Source organism: Dipodomys merriami, unplaced genomic scaffold (genome assembly GCF_024711535.1).
Source record: "Dipodomys merriami isolate MVZ:Mamm:240054 unplaced genomic scaffold, mDipMer1.0.p SCAF_2, whole genome shotgun sequence".
Classification (NCBI taxonomy): domain Eukaryota; kingdom Metazoa; phylum Chordata; class Mammalia; order Rodentia; family Heteromyidae; genus Dipodomys; species Dipodomys merriami.
In genome coordinates, this window is record NW_027203381.1 from 15,145,888 (window position 1) to 15,162,556 (window position 16,669).

General features: G+C 38.1%; 1 long non-coding RNA gene across 1 annotated transcript in view; it reads left to right on the top strand.

Annotated features, from left to right (window-relative positions):
- The first annotated feature begins 5,676 nt into the window (after positions 1-5,676).
- The window catches only part of LOC138831564 (uncharacterized), a 49,952-nt gene continuing 38,959 nt past the window's right edge, over positions 5,677-16,669 (top strand). Inside the window, exon 1 of the long non-coding RNA XR_011373374.1 lies at positions 5,677-5,737. This is a non-coding gene — a long non-coding RNA (uncharacterized lncRNA). The remainder of the gene's footprint in view (positions 5,738-16,669) is intronic.

The following is a 16,669-nucleotide window of genomic DNA, read 5'->3' on the forward strand; positions in this document are numbered from 1 at the left end:
GCACTTTGAAAGAACGGAGGGTTAAAAAAAAAACCCGCAAAACTTTACTAATAAAGAAGTAAAAGCAGGAATGATCCCAAGTAAGACAACAATTGTCCCTCCCTCCCCAAGAGGAAATTTGTTGCCAGTAGCTTTGATTTGTAACAACAACAAGAAGTTAAAAACATTCTTTAGAGAGAAGGAACATATTATAGGTTAGAATTTTAGATTGACATTAAGAAAGAATAGTCTTTGAAGAATGAACAAGTGAAAGTAAAATAACTTATTCCTGTCCTTTTTTTATGAATTTGATAATGGTTGAAAATTGTAGCAACTCGATAGCTGATCATGGAATATATTATTTATTATAAATACTTATGTGTTAGGGAAACAAATGAGAATGATTGGTTCAAGGGATCAGAGTGAGGACATTGCTATTCATTGCTATTATAAAACAATACTATACCACTTATAATATTGTTTAAAAATGGATTTGGATTATTAACTTCTTAGGGTTTCTGAGAAGTAGCAAGTCTTTCTTTCGCTCCTTTGTAGGTACATTTTAAAATCCTCTGGCTTCTTTCAAGATGGTTTTCTTTGTGTTTGATTTTCTGCAGTTTGGAACAATGACTCGTCTGGGTGGCTTTGGTTGTTGTGATGGAGAACATGCACCACACCCCACACACTTGCCTGTTTCTGGGCATCGAAGCTAATTATTGGTAAGAGCTGCGGTAGACATGGATATGCAGGTATTTCTATAGCAAGCTGACTTTGATTCCTTTGGGTATCTACCAAAAGGTGGTGTGAATGGATCATGAATTTTTAATTTTTTGAGGAGTGTTTGTACTGATTTCCATAGGAGAATATTTTAAAATGCAGTCTGAGCTTTCATTATTGGCTCTGTTAGGTTCCCACCTTTCCAAATGCAGCTCTTGGGGCCTCGAAGCCTCTGTGACTACATGACCAATTCCTTCTGATACACTCCTTTCTTTCTCCTGCTCTCTCTGCATGTATATCTCGCTGACTCTGTTTCCCTGGAGAACCGTGAGAAATCCATCATACCACTCACAATCTTTCTATTTGCTAATTTGTATCCTTGGTTTTTTCTCCTCTACATCTCTGACTGGTATAAACTAGTGCATATAGGATGAGAATTCAGGTGTCAGCTTTGGTGTCATTTCCCAAGAATCATCCCAAATGGCCCACAGAGATTGGGACAGGAGTCCTTTCTGCAAGATCTCCTGACATCTGCTCCATGTTCCCTTGGCACCGAACACCGTGCATTGCATTTCTCAGGTTATCTATTTCTTTTCGTTAAGACAATTTAGACCAAGACAGTGACTTGTTTACAGTTTTAACCCATAAATCTATATAATGTTGGACACATACACACACACACACACTCAGTGCTAAATATATATATATGTTTTGAGTGAACAAATGAATGAATGAGTATATCATCTGGTTTCTGTTAGGCTCAACCTAACATCTTTCTTCCTATCATCAAATAAACAATGCAGATGGCGCAGTCTTACTCCAGGAATGCAAGCCAACTGATTCCTAATCAGTTGACTTTAGCTAAGTAGATTTTCAGCTAATTGAAAATGATATCTGTTATTTTTACCTATTGACATTCATATGTGTCACTTGCACGAAAACCTAAAAGGAACTGTACCAATATTTGGAATGACGACTCCTATCTGTTCTCACAGCCATATGCTTTGATATCGCAGTTACAGTTGCTCCCATCTGTTCAGCAGAGGATGCTGTTTGTGATAAAAGAAGAATAAAATTGTTTTTGAGGGGAGAGTCTGCACTGAACCTAAAACAGGTGGACTTGACTGTCCTGTCCTGGGGCGAGGACCGGCAAAGGTTGATGATGGAATTGTAGCAGCTGTGAGATGCGCTCCTACCTTGCACCCCTGCTGGGCTTGCACCTGTAGTTCAGTTTATTTTTCAAAGATGAAGTTCATGCTTACTTGGGAAAGAGTGCTTGATTTATCCATTGAAACCAAACAATTCTTTGCTTTTTAATGTTCAAATGGGTGAATGTGAGAAAACAAGGTTTTCTGAGATCACTCTCCAGGTGAGGCTCAGGAGACATGTGGCCAGGACAGAAGTAATGATCAGAAATGTTGAGTCATTAGGGTCACAGTGAATCTCCTCTCTCTGAAGTTTCAAAGGATATCAAAGACTGGAAGGAGTTACAAAGCAAGAGAACCTACCTTGGACAAGAAGTATTAAGTGAGGATGAAATAAGATGTGATAGGTGACTCACTTTAGCTATGTGCTGAGGACCAGAACAGCTAAGCTGTCTTGTAATAGCCTCTTCCTGCTAAGACACTGGCTGTGCAGGTTTTGACTGAGCAAAGGGTATAATGAGAGAGCATCATATTGTTGGGTTCCCAGGACCTGGGAAAGGGGTGATGGGTTAGGGATTGCCATGCAAGTCATGTGTGGCTGGCTGGTGGTCCATACCTACGACCCCAGCTCCTCTGAAGGGAGAGGTAGGAGGATTGATATTTGAGATTATCCCAGGAAAATTGAGCGTGGAGCTCTATTTTAAAAGAAACTGAGAAGTAGAAGGATTGGGAGTGTGGCTCATGTGGTAGAGTACCTAGCCAGAGTTCAAACCCCAATCTGAAAAAAAAATAATAAAGAAAAGGAAATAGAAAGCATCTGTGTGGGCACCAGCCAGTTAAATAAAGGATGAAACAAGGGCTTTTATTTATGTCACTGTACCTGGGGCTGAGAGCATCCAAGCTAGGGGTGTTAAATGACATTTTACAGCCCAGTAGGTGTAGTTCTAGTTTCTCAGCAATAATCACAAAGCACCTGCAAGCATTCCTATTATTTTAAAACATTTCTAGATGTTGTTATTAAAAGAGAAAAAATAAAAGTAATACAGCACTGACCTTCTGCATTGCACTCTGTATAGGTTCAAAGCAGAAAAAAAAATCATTTTGGATTTTCTTCGTCTGATTAGGTTTCAGTTTGTGAGCACACTTCCCAGTTCTTTGTGTGTAGTGGCCTTTTCTGAAGCACAAGGCTGGAATTAAAGATAGTGATTACACAGCGCCGCACACACGGCAGCTTCCAAAGTGTGACTGCACATAGTGGACACGCAGACATTGTGAAGTACACAGATTCTCTCCTGTCAACAATCCAGGCTCTCACAAGGCTCCTGCCAAAAAAAATGCATTGAAGCAGGCAGGGAGGAGCTACATGCCTGCCAAACGCTGTCACCCGTCCAGTTTAATCAGACATCTCACTACTAATTTACATTTGGAGATTTTTTTTTAGCTCATTAAATAAATTGGAATACAAACCTGGCTTGTCAATTCTTCCATTCTGGGTTTTTGCACATAAGCATTGGAAGTAAAATGTAGTTTGGGAAGTAAGGATTTTTAAAGTTTTGATTAGTTGTGTGTGTGCATGTGTCTGTTTTTAATGAAGTGTTTTAGTTTACCTGGTTCTTATTCTCAGTCAGGAATAAGGATATTCTCTCTCTCTCTCTCTCTCTCTCTCTCTCTCTCTCTCTTTGTATTTGTATGTTGTATTGTTTGTTTTCCTTCCTCCTTTCTGTGTGTGTTTGTGTATGTGCACACAAGTGACTATCTCAAAATATGAGCTCAAAGCAGAAGACTAGGGAAATGGGTTTCCTGAGAGATAACTGGGAGAGCTTTTTGTGTGTTCTACTAGCTGTGCATGAAGTAGGAAACTCATGTTTGATTTCCACCTGAGCTTACCAAAGGGTTAGCTGCTTTATCAGCAGAGAAAAGGAGCTCACTGTCTTTGCAGTGGACTTCTTAGTTCTGGGCTTTTGGGATCCAGAAGGACCAATAGGGTAGTGTAGAGAGTCATCTTAGATCCTGGTAGAAAGAACCGCGTGTGTAGGTGAGTAGACCACACATAGAAGGACAGATCCTTATAGTTAAAGTCCTATAGTTAAAGTACTATGATAATATCTTTATGGGATACATTTTTGAAGACTGACCTGAGTCATTATTTTGCTCATAAGTAGTATGCACATAATAGTATGCATGATTGATGTATAAATTATTTTAAAATTATTAGCACAAATTAACTGTACAAAATGTTTCATTATAATATTTAAAGCTTGCATATAATTCTCTTTGATCCAATTCAGCCCATCTATCTTACTATTTCTTAATCATCCTTCCTTTTTCCTTCTCCTTTTTAACATTTTTTGGTGGGTTTTATTCTGCTATTTTTACACGCACACACAACTACCCCATCACTTGCTCCTTTTCCCTCCTTCAATCCACCATTTTCCCCAAAGGAGTCCACCTTTACAGTCATTTATTATTTTTTATTCTTAATTAAATTATTATTATTATTATTATTATTATTATTATTATTATTATTATTAATGTTGTCAAGATTCCACATCTGAGGGAAACGAGCTCTTTTTGAGCTTGGCTTATTTTGTTTAGCATGATGATCTCTAGTTCTGTTCATTTTTTTTACAAATGACATAACTTATGCCCAAATAATATTTCATTCTCTCTCTCTCCTCTCTCTCTCTCTCTCTCTCTCTCTCTCTCTCTCTCTCTCTCTCCTCTTACTTTGTGTATCTAATCAATGGCTTTTGAGAACTTAGGCTGGTTTCATATCTTGGCTATTGCAAATAGTGCTGCTATAAACATGAGCATGCAGATATTTCTCTCGTATGTTGATTTATATCACTTCATACATAATCCCAAAAGTGGTATAGAAGATCATAATGTAGTTCTGTTTCTTGTTTCTTGCTAAACCTCCATATTGATTTCCATAGTGGCTACACAAATTTCCATCCCCATTTGTTCATTGTCATCTGACATTAGCCCTTTTGCCTAAGGTGAGATGGAAATCTCAGTGCTGCTTTGATTTGCATTTCTTGTATGGCTAAGGATGCTGAACTTTTCATGTATTTATTTTCTATTTGTAGAAATTAAGTAGGTTTTTTGTTCCAGGAAATTTTTCTTGAACTTTAAAATATTCATCCTGCAGTTTCAATTGTTTTTGTTTTTCAGGAACTCAAAGTATTTCTATAACAAAACTCTTGTTTCTTTTCTGCCATATGTTATTTTCTTTGTAATAACTTTCATTTACAAAAATGTTTTGTTTTGTTAATTTTTGACTTCCTGTCTTGTTTATCTCTAAAGTACTTTCCACAACACCCCTTATTTTTGTTTATTTTCCAATTTTATTTAAATCTATAATGAATTTTCCCTTTTGCTTGATGTTTTCCTCACATTTGTTTACTCCTATTTCATTTCTTTATTTAATCTGACTGTGGCTTCCTGTTGTGATCTTTATAGTTACAATTGCTTCATTATAAACTTAAAATTATGGTAGAATGTTTTAATATAATATTCTTCTGCTTTGGGCATTATTTTTTTTTCTGGTGTGTTATAAGAAAGGTTTAAAAAATACATGTATTTTTCTTTTTTGCTTGTGTTCTATGTATTTTTAAGATTTGTATTCCCAAAATAGAATGGCACTGAAAATTCCTAGACAAACGTTTATAGGAAGAATTCTATGGTATGGCTGAGGAAGGAAGCAGATAGGAAAACCTTTTGAGTCTCAACATGACTGAATCTCTTTTCTGTTGCTATAGTAATAGAAGCTTTCATATACAATGCCTTTATTAGTCATATCTGCATAGTCTCTCCAAGACTATCATTAGCCTTACATTCTACCAGGATCTTTTACTGGCTACCCCTGCCAAGAGATACAGACTGGTAATTCTAAGGTAATTTTCTCACCTCTCTCAGTGTGTTTGGGCCTAGACTGTTTGGGATCTTCTTTTACTTGAGGTCATGTGACATTCTTATTCCTAGTTTTTTTCTCTTATTATATCCTCTCAGAGTTGTGGTAAAGGAAAGTCATGGCTGCTTTTGATATCACTTACTCTAATTTGGAGTCTGAGATTTTCCTGGTCTACTAATTCCATAGACAATGATCATTTTCATATTCTTGTTTTTCTTGATGGTTTTTAGAAATCACAATGGAAAAAGTTAGAACCAAGTATCTTCCACTAATGAATTTAATTCTATAATGTAATTCTACCATCTTTAGAATTTGAGATATTGGTATCAATAATGCAGGACCACAATCAGATGATAAGAAAGGTCATTAAAATGCAAGTAACCTATGTTAACATAGAAAATCATGAAGCAGTTTTGGAAATGTAATGGAGCAAGCAGTTATGTATGTAAAAGCTCATAATTCTATACTGGATAGAAAATAAAAACTAGAGAAAAATAGAAGCTAGTTTCTCTTGCCTACAGAGGTTAATTTCATTAGAAAACAAAAAGACCTTGTATATGTCTAGAAAGAATGGACACTCTGTAGGAGAAATCTGTGGTTAAGTAAAAGAAGTCCATGGCAGTGCATTATGGAATCAGGTTTGTACTAAAAAGATCAAGGTCTTTATCAAGTCAACCCAGGTTTTTGCCATCTTTCTTACAGAAATCCAGCCAGACAAATGAAAGAGATGCACAATTTTCTGAGTACCCTTTCTTATCTAAAAGGAAGAAATACACCATCCTCAAATTATAAATATTAGAAATATCTGCCTTTCAAATTATTTTGCCAATATAGCCCATCGCATTCTCTATCAGTTTATAGATCTAGAAAATGAAAAGTTTGCATTATTGTCCTTATCCTAGAAACTTATCTCGGTACCAGTGTGGTTACTGATTATTACTATTACTTATTGAGCTCATGGAGCTGGAACTTCAGAGACCCTTGATTTCATGGGACCACAGTCATATGTTACCAAACAAAGGGAATTCATCCTCAAAATATACCAGTCAGTGATTTCATTACTATGTTCATATCATTAAATGTATGATACACAGTTGAACACAAACCTAGATGGCGTAGGGTAATCACTCATGTGGCTTTTTGGATCCAATCAAGAAGCTGGTGAACATTATCTTATATGTAGGGTTACTGCTGGCAGAACACAAAGTGCTGTTTTGTGGCATTTTATTTTTTCGATCATGGGTCTTGAACTCTGAGCTTGGGTGCTGTCCCTGAGCTCTTCAGATCAAGGCTAGTTCTCTACCACTTGAACCACAGTGCCTGGTTTTCTGATGGTTAATTGGAGATAAGAGTCATGGATGTTCCTGCCTAGGCTGGCTTTGAACCATGATCCTCTGATCTCAGCCTCCTGAGTAGCTAGGATTACAGGCATGCGCCACTGATGCCCAGCAGCAATGTTTTTATTTAAGTGCAAGAAACACACACTGCAATTGATGTAAAAGTATAACACAGGAAAAACCTAAATCAGTAACATAGCTGTTTATGAAAATTATCCCGGATTATATACGTTAAATAATTGCATATGTTATATATTTTTGTGTACGTTTTTTTATTGTAAAAATTCTGTAGAGAAGGGTTACAGTTACATGAGCAAGGTAATGAGTACATATCCTATGGAGCATTGTTGCCTCCTCCTTTGTTTTCCCCCTACCATCCCTTCCCTCCCACCTCCACAACTACCACACCCCCTCCCTACCCCTGCAAAGTTGTGAAGCTCATTTTCAACAGTGTTTTGTACATCTCATTGTTACAATGGGTCAACCTGTATCCTTATTTCAGCATTTTGTTATTTCCCTTCCCCTCCCTGAGTTAGGGAAGTGTATATAGAAGATGCAGGGCACTGACATCAAATACAGTGAAAATAGGGGTTATACCATGGGGGGAGAAACATACAAAGAAACAAAAAAATCACATGGTACATTATAAATATGTTAGAAACAATAGCAAGCAAGAAAGAAGATATTTGTGTCTCTATCTTGGGGCATGTATTATATTTTTATATGGTGCTCAGTATAATGTGTTCGTTTATGTAAACATCCACACAAATGTTTATGTATAATACATTACACTGGCTTTTAGCATGGCTGTGATGTCGTAGGATATAGGAATTTCTTAGCATCTCTATAATCTTGTGGGAACACCGTTGTTATATATGGTCTATCAATGGCCAAAACTTTCTGTGGCATATGACTATTGTCCAAGGCCAAGAGGAGAGACTTACCAACATGTGTGCATGGTATCATGCTTTGTGATGTTTGAAATAGTCAGGTATTTTGACTTTTATGCATTTTGCTACACTCTCTTCAGGTCAGGTAGCTTTGAAGTGGCCACAGACACTTTAACTCTGGTCAAGAGAAAGTAGAAGATATATTAAGTTTTGAATGACTGGTCTATATTGGAACCAGAATTTCATGTATCCAGATAAATTATTGCTGACCTAATGAAATAATAGTTTCTAGCAATTTCACCACCAAGCTTCTCCTACTGGACACATTCTACTGGTGTAATGAGTAAAAAGTGACAGCTCAGAGGCCACAAAATAGGATGAATCAAGATATACAGAGGTGGAAGAGAAGGAAGCATGACTGTATGAAGCCTGAAGCTAGTGATCAGATGTGTAAAATTATTACAAATGGGGAATTCAGTTTTCATCAGCACCTTGTCAATTCAGGAGCTTTCTCTGCAAGGAGTAGTTGAAAATGCAGTGCTTATAATTAGATACTGATCATCTTTTTTTTTTTTTAAATGGGGATTGCACAAAACGTTTTTAAAAAAATAATTTTTCATTTGTTGGAAATCAAACCATAAACAATATTATAAATAACAGTCTTATAAAAAACAAGTGTGTGTGTGTGAAGTTGTATGTTAACTTGTGAAATATGTTATTGATCCTGACTTTTCTTGTTGTAGAAGAGCATTAACTATTGTAGTCAGTTTTTGTATTTTGATATTTGACATTATCTTTCTTTAACAAGGCTCTCAAAATTGTGTTAGCCTCCCACACCACGTGACCTGGCTTAGCCCCTGCTCAGCAGGGTAAAAATGAGAATTTTACATAGTACTGACTAGTTTCCGACTGGTGTGGAGAAAAAGGAGCCCCGCTCTCAGTCCTCTGAATGAGTTTGTGAGAGTGAAACAAATCTTCCACTTAACTAGGAAGGAGCCGAGGACAAGGAAGACGCGCTATGTCTCTCTCTTTGGTTTGTATCTTTTCCAGGCTGCACATATGAGACAGGTGAGACTTGTATTCAGCCAGCGGCAGTGCTTGCCTTAAGTCACTAGTTTTACCCATAGGTCATAGCACTGAGGCTCTTACCCAAGACTGTTCCTCAAGGCCCCTCCTCTGGGAAAGCCTTTTCATGTGAGATGAGCTGGGCCTGGTCCTGTCATTCAGATAAGAGCTAAGATTGAGTTCTGTGTGGGTCCTGGTCCTGACAGGCACTTTTCTTTTTTTCTTTTTCTTTTTTTATTGTGAAAATACCGTGCAGAGTAGTTACAATTACATGGGCAAGATAATGAGTACATTTCTTATCAAGCATTGTAGTCTCCTCCTTTGTTTCCCTTCCCATCCCTTCCCATCTCCCACTTCCCTCCCCCAACCCCCCACACCTGGTCAAAGTTGTAAAATTCATTTTTTGACATAACAACTTGTACATCTCATTGTTGCAATGGGTCCACCTATATCCCTATTTAAACAATTTGTTTTTGCCCTTCCCCTCCACAAATTATACCAACATCAAATACAGTGAGAGCAAGGGTTATACCATGGGGGAGGGACATACAAAGCAACAAAGAAATCATCTTATAAATATGTTAGAAACAATCACATGAAAGAAAAAAATATTTGATACTTATATTGGGGTTCATTTCACCTAACATCAACTTATCTGATTTTTTTCTACTAGTCTCAGACATATACTAGTTATTGCAAATAAGGGAAACCATGGGACCTATGTTTCTTTGGGCCTGGCTTACTTCACTTAATATAATTTTTTCCAAGTCTTTCCATTTCCTAACAAATGGGGCAATCTCATTCTTTCTGATGGAGGCATAGAATTCCATTGTGTATATATACCACATTTTCTTGATCCATTCATCTACTGAGGGGCATCTGGGTTGGTTCCATATCTTAGCTATGGTAAATAATGCTGCAATAAACATAGTTGTGCTGGTAGCCTTAGTATGGTCTTGTTTGTGATCATTTGGGTAAATGCCCAAAAGTAGGATTGCTAGGTCATAGGGGATTCTTTTGAGGAACCTCCATACTACTTTCCAAGGTGGTTGAACAAGTTTACACTCCCACCAACAATGCAGTAGGGTTCCCTTCTGTCTGCATCCCCTCCAGCATCTGTTGTTATTAGAGTTCTTGATTATAGCCATTCTAACTGGAGTGAGGTAGAATCTCAATGTTGTTTTGATTTACATTTCTTTTATGGCTAGGGAGGTTGAGCATTTCTTCATGTGTCTATTGGCCATCCTTCTTTCCTCTTCAGAGAAGTTTCTCTTTAAGTCTTTAGCCCACTTATTTATTGAGCAGTTGTTTCTTTGAGGATTTGTTGTTGGGGGATTTAATTTTTTGAGTTACAGGTATATTTTAGATATGAGACCATTGTCCGTTGTATGGCTAGTGAAGATCTTCTCCCAATCCATGGGCTTTCTATTGATCTTGTGACAAGCACCTTTCTTAATCATTTGTGAGTGCCCTTTTATGACTGGTCAGAGCTACTAGGGCAGTACACACATGGGGAACATCTAGCGGCTGGCCTGTGTAGGGTCCCCCAAATTATGTGGTCTAGCCCTGCCAAGGTAACTGCAGGATGGACTTGGAATGCAATAAATCGAGAAACATTTTTTTCCATGGCAACATGCACATTAATATTAGGGAACATAACTTTGCCTTGGCAAAAAGATATGTCCCCACCTGAAAGGAGATGGGATCTTTCTGAGGTTCTGTGCCCTTTTGAACAGGGTGATTTGGTAGTAAAATGAGCACTCTTTCTAATCCCTGAAGAATGCCATTCATAAAATTGCTGTTAGAATGTTAGAGTGGTTCTGATAAGCCAATTTGGGTGACTGTCACTCATTGGCTAGCGATGATGTACTGATGACCCTTAGGTTAAAGCTACATATGTATCTGTGTGTGCAGCACCATTTTAATCTGATGCCCAGGGAGAAAGGGAAAGAGAGAGGGGGTGGGGGGAACAGGAGAGAGAGAGGGAGAGGGAGAGGGAGAGAAACAGATAGACAGAGAGACTGAGAATAACAGAGACAGAGAGACAGAGACAGAGTATGTCATAAGGCGTGCATTGTTCTGTGGGGTCCACAGAACTGGCACCCAGGGGAGTTACCTCACCCCTTCTTCCAGCTTTATACATCAGGCCAGTTTTCTAGGGATGGGTACGGGAATACATTTTCCCTCCTGGAAAATGTGTTGACAGCATTGTTTCCCAACCCCAATCAACCCTTTAGATTAGATATTCTGTTTGAGTCGTTAACTAATAGTGTGCAATCATGGAGCTTTCTTGGACTCATGTATTTGCTTCTCCACAAGAAATAGACACTCTTACATAAATGACCCACTCTTCTCTCAACACTTCTACATCAGGCATTTGGAAGATGGAGGCACCATGAACTGTAAGTGGAATTTAAATCCCTTATTATAGGAATGCAGTGATTATGGCATAAATAGTTCAAGAAAAGACATGCTTGGGAGAACATGTTGTTCTACATTCACATTATACAATTTTGAACTGGGAGTTCAATGTGGCTAGACAATGAATTATTCGTGTTTCCTGTATACTTGGGACAAGACTTGAATTTGTGTCCATTATCAACTAATCTCAGTAATAACCTGAGAAGGTGTGAAGCCAACATCCATATATAGCATAGCACCCTGAGTAATGGCGTAATCAGCATTAAATAAAAATTACTATGCAACTTCAGAGACAAGAGGATCAATATTGTTTCTGCACAAATTGGTTCTGAAGATTTATGGAACTTTGAATAATAGCAATGTTTTTTTCTTTTTCTTGAAGTGAGAGATAGATATTAGCCAAGTTTGACATATCTGACAATGCAAAACACAAAGGGATATTTCCTGGAGCTGAACAAAGATGAAATGGTGCCTGATCACTCTAAAGGGTCTTTCTGTGAGGAGGGGGAAGGAAACAAGTATAAAAATGCCTCTCCTTTACTATTGAAAATCTTTGTCAGTATACACTGAAGAGGTTCACAATTTTAAAATATAATTTTTTCTTGCTCATGTAACTGTAACCCCTGTGTACAGTATTTTCACAATAAAAAAACTTAATTGAAAAATTAAAATATACTTTTAAATGAAATTGTTTATCTATAGAGAGACCACACCGTAAATGTAGCCATTGCCTTTCTACAGTTACGCAAGGTCCTCATGGAGCAAAGACATAAGACTTACTAAACCTAGTACCTGTGCAGTAAGGTAGATTTGAATCAGGCTTCACCTAGGCCCACAAAATGTTGAAATTGGACCATCTCCCTTGGGAAATAATTTTCTTTCTTTGATGAAATATTAACGACTTGATCATTCCCTTCTTCATTTTATTCTATCACGTAGTTTGAAGCTTATGAAATGCTATGCATCCTAGTCTCTAATTTCTCTAAAATTATACTGTGTGTGAAGACTATTTTATATAGTATAACCCTTGACAATTTATAAAGTAGAAACTTTAAGATCAGATATTTTGCATTAAGTCCTTCGTTTCCCAGGCTGAGTATAAAGCAAGATGCTCAATACTTGATTGTTTTAATGATAAAGACTTCTAATTGTCAGGAAGGAAATGTAAATATGTAAAAAAAACTGATGTAAAAATAATAATTCATGTGGGATATGTTTTGAATCATTCTAATTAAATATGAAACTTGGTTCACTTGGAAAGTACTTTTGGACAATGTTGGTGGAAAGTGGGTCATTATATGTCAGTAAAGAAGAAAATGACAAGTCTCCTTGTATTAAAAGATACTAATTTTACCCGCTGCTCCTACTGATTTTGAGAAGTCTGGATAGGAGGCAGGAAGATCCTGTCCCCCTCCCACCCCCCCCCCCCGCCCTCCTTCTTCCCTCCCTTCATTTACTCCCACCCCCCCATCCCTCTACACCTCCCATCTCCCCCGCCTCAGGTCAGGAGATACCATCATCACCTTCTGTGCGACAGATTTCCATTCTGGTACAATGTGTTCAGTTAGTGTCAAGTACTCCTGATAGGAGTGTTTGTGACTCGGTCATCTGAGGACATCTGAAGGGTTTAAGGTAAAGACTTAGATGGAAGAATGTCCAGAAATAAAAAGTGTTCTAATCTGAGCTTGTCTGGAACTGGAGTCTTGACCCAGAGGTACAGCAGCGAGGCCATTTTCATCGGATGACCAAAGTAGGCTCGTTTGGATAGAGGAGGCAGGAGTGACCCATGCTTGACCTCTGCTTTCTGCTACAGTTCCAGAATGGCAGGCTGGTCTCTAAGCGTTAGCTGTTTAATTCTTGTCTTCTTGTACCCTCTCCTGTTCATTTCCTTTGAGCCACAGCTCCACTTCCTATACTATGTTGTGTGGTTTTTTCCCACTGACATTTCTCTTGTGCCTACCACATTGATGTCTTCCTTGTAGCGAACATGGTTGCATATTTAAATGATGGTCCTTGGATACGTGGCTAAATCTCTCAAAAAGCTTACAGTGACTAGCTGTACGGCATTCAAAAGGTTTCTAATTACAGCGAGGCCCCTAGGCTCACAAGCACTGAGCTAACTTGAACAAACACTGGTCACCAGAAGTGAGAAAGATCTCCCTGTAACTCTCCCCTGCCTTTAGTTGGCTGGTGGAAGATGGTACAAAAGATCACATGAGCGGGCTGGGAATGTGGCTTAGTGGTGCTATGAGTGCTTGCGTAGCATCCATGAAGCCTGGGTTTGATTCCTCAGCACCACCTAAACAGAAAAAGTCAGAAGTGACGCTGTGGCTCAAGTGGTAGAGTGCTAGCCTTGAGCAAAAGAAGCTCAGGGACAGTGCCCAGGCCCTGAGTTAAAAAACAAACAAATAACACATGAGCATGAAAGGATCTATTTCTCCTTTTCCTTTATTGTCTATTCTTATTTTAGAGCTCTGAGTATTGTTCTTCAACCTTTCTCTCCTACCTTAACTTCTCATGCTGGCGACTTTGTTCTTTTGGGTGGTCCTGCTGCCTTTCCCCATCGTGAATTTTCATTCTTAAGGCACAGGAATGCTCTCTTGCCTAAGGGAAGAGAGACTTTCTGAGGGGCAAATGTATTGTTTAGTCCTCTCTGTCCCTAGCCTTGAGGTCCTTTTCCCCATCCAGCTCTCTTTCTATGTATTTATATTTATATTCATATAAAATCTCACCTATGACTAAAACCATCTGGGCATCAGCAGCCTCATTTTAAATCCTATTAATGCTCAATGATTGAAAGATGGGATCCAGGCAGTGAGCAGAGTTCTTTCTTTCCGTTGCTACCTTTTGGCTTCACATTTCCTTGATAGTCCATCAGGAATTTTTAGTAACAAATGCATTGTTCTGTGAAATGGGGTTTAGAGACACTACTTGAAAGGCTGTGTATCTGACATCCTTTGGCCAATTACTGATGCTTTTCTTCATGGGGAAGTGCCAAGGAAGCTCCTGGACAGAGCATATCCTGTAATTAGGTAAATTTGAGTGGATTTGTCTGAAAGCAGTCTAGTAAATGACATTCTGCTTGTCACAGTGAAATCTCCTTTAAACCAGGGGATCGGGGGTTTGTATTTACTTGTCTGATTAATCAGAAGTAGCGTGGATATGCTTAATTTGACCTTTAAGCAGACATAGCTGAGACCTAGCTATCTTTATGTAACTATTTGGCAAACTTTTCCTCTCTTTCAGGCAGCACCATGGTGAGATTTTTCCAGCGTGAAAGCTTTGTAACACTTAATGAGTGTCAATCATGGGGAAGAAACAGGGTCCATTTGAGCTAGAAATTTTTCTAGGACTCTATTACCAACTCGCGATTGACCATTTCACAAATGGATTTGACCACTGTGTGGCTGATGGTGATTTCCCAGCCATCTCAGGGGAGCCTTGATTTTGTCCCCCTTCTTCTAGGCCTCTTTCCCTTCTTGGCTGCCAGATGAAACTTCATTTTAGTTACTGTTAACACAAGTCATTTCCAGGGGCATCATGCACAGATATTCTCAAATGCTTGGGTTTTAAAGGGTCAGAGCACAGATCTTAGGAAGTGTGGAAGGAAAACCCTCTGGAACAGGAGTGGGGCTTACAAGGTGGTTATATAAGGCAGGATTGGAATTATGGGCACAATTTCTATTAGAGCCAGTTCTAGAATGTACAAAAAGCAATCTAGAATTCTATTGCCTCCATGGAGCACTGTTGACAAAGAATTTGGGTCACAGAAATACCAATAAGCCAAGAGTACCCCTGACTGACTGTACTCAGGTGAAAGGTTAGTGTGCTAGGCTTAGATAGAAATGCTCTCAGTTGACAGGATGTTCTGATGGGCATTGGTAGCAAGCTTTTGTTTCTTCCGGTTTCCAGATTTTTGAATGTTCTACAATATGAAGGGAAGGTAAATTCAATCTCTACAACTATGACTAGCCCAACTTGAAGGACTGCACTACACTATTGTGCCCTAAAATGAACTGTATGTGACAGTGTTTGCATAACTAATTTTGTAGAGAATACCTTTTGAATTGAGAAACAAGGAGAATATTCATCCTACAGAGAGCAGAATTAATGAGATAGTGACACTTCCTGTGACATTCCATGTATCCCTGTGAGAATAGACCAGAATGTCTTGAATTCATCCTTTCATAGTCAGAATCAGAGAGATAGTTTTCAGTTCCCAATTTTTCTATGACCTGAGCAATAACGAAGATTAGAAAAGGGGTATGGCTCAAGTGGTGTAACACATGCCTAGTAGGCATGAGGCCCTAGTTTCCAACACCAGTACCACCAAAAATACAAGAAGATTTGGAAAGATAGCATGTGATTTTTCTCTCTAACATTCATTGACTATATAGGTATATCAAAAATTGGGCTTTCATGATCACCAAAGGACCAGAGCCCTTTACAGTAGGATCCTTCCTGCTTCATGATGTCTGAAGTGATGGATTAAAATATGCTTGTGCTTGTGTCTTTTTTGATGCTTAAAGATATAACCAAATCATTCCACAATTTCCAAATCTTTTCTTAGTTACAAATAAAGAGTAGGTGCAAGGCACAATCAATGATACTAGTCTGAACCTAGAAATATTTTAGGATATGGGCCTTGAAGTAGGATATATTTTTTTAACTTATTGTATCCTCTATGTAAGATGCAGGCCAATTTGAAAATTTCTTCTAGGATCACATTTTAGTCTAACTGACATTAAGGTAGTTGGAGCTGATGGGTGGAGATGATGTGGAGGTGGAAAGAGGGTGAAAAATATTTATTTTTCTTAGTGGCTGGAAAAAGAGCCAAGTTGTTTCTGTACTCAGAAATAGATCTGCCGAAGTAAGCAAGGTTGGTCAGCACAGCAAAGGAAAAAAAAGGATCTTAGAACTTGAAGTTGTTGCTAATAATTCTTCAGGGAAATTGACAATAAAGTTTGAGCCATTTTATAAAAATTTATTTGAATCATTTGCCACTTGAAAAGATTACATGCCATTTTATCCTAATAATATCTTCATTATTTTCATTCTTTAACACTTGTGTCTTTGGGAAGATAAATCTATATACAAATTGCTCCTTTTTTTTCTTAAACAAACTCCAGACTTCTAAAAAATAACTTTGTTTTTGTCTTATGTATTATTATAACATCACCATGTTCTTCAATGGATGGGAAA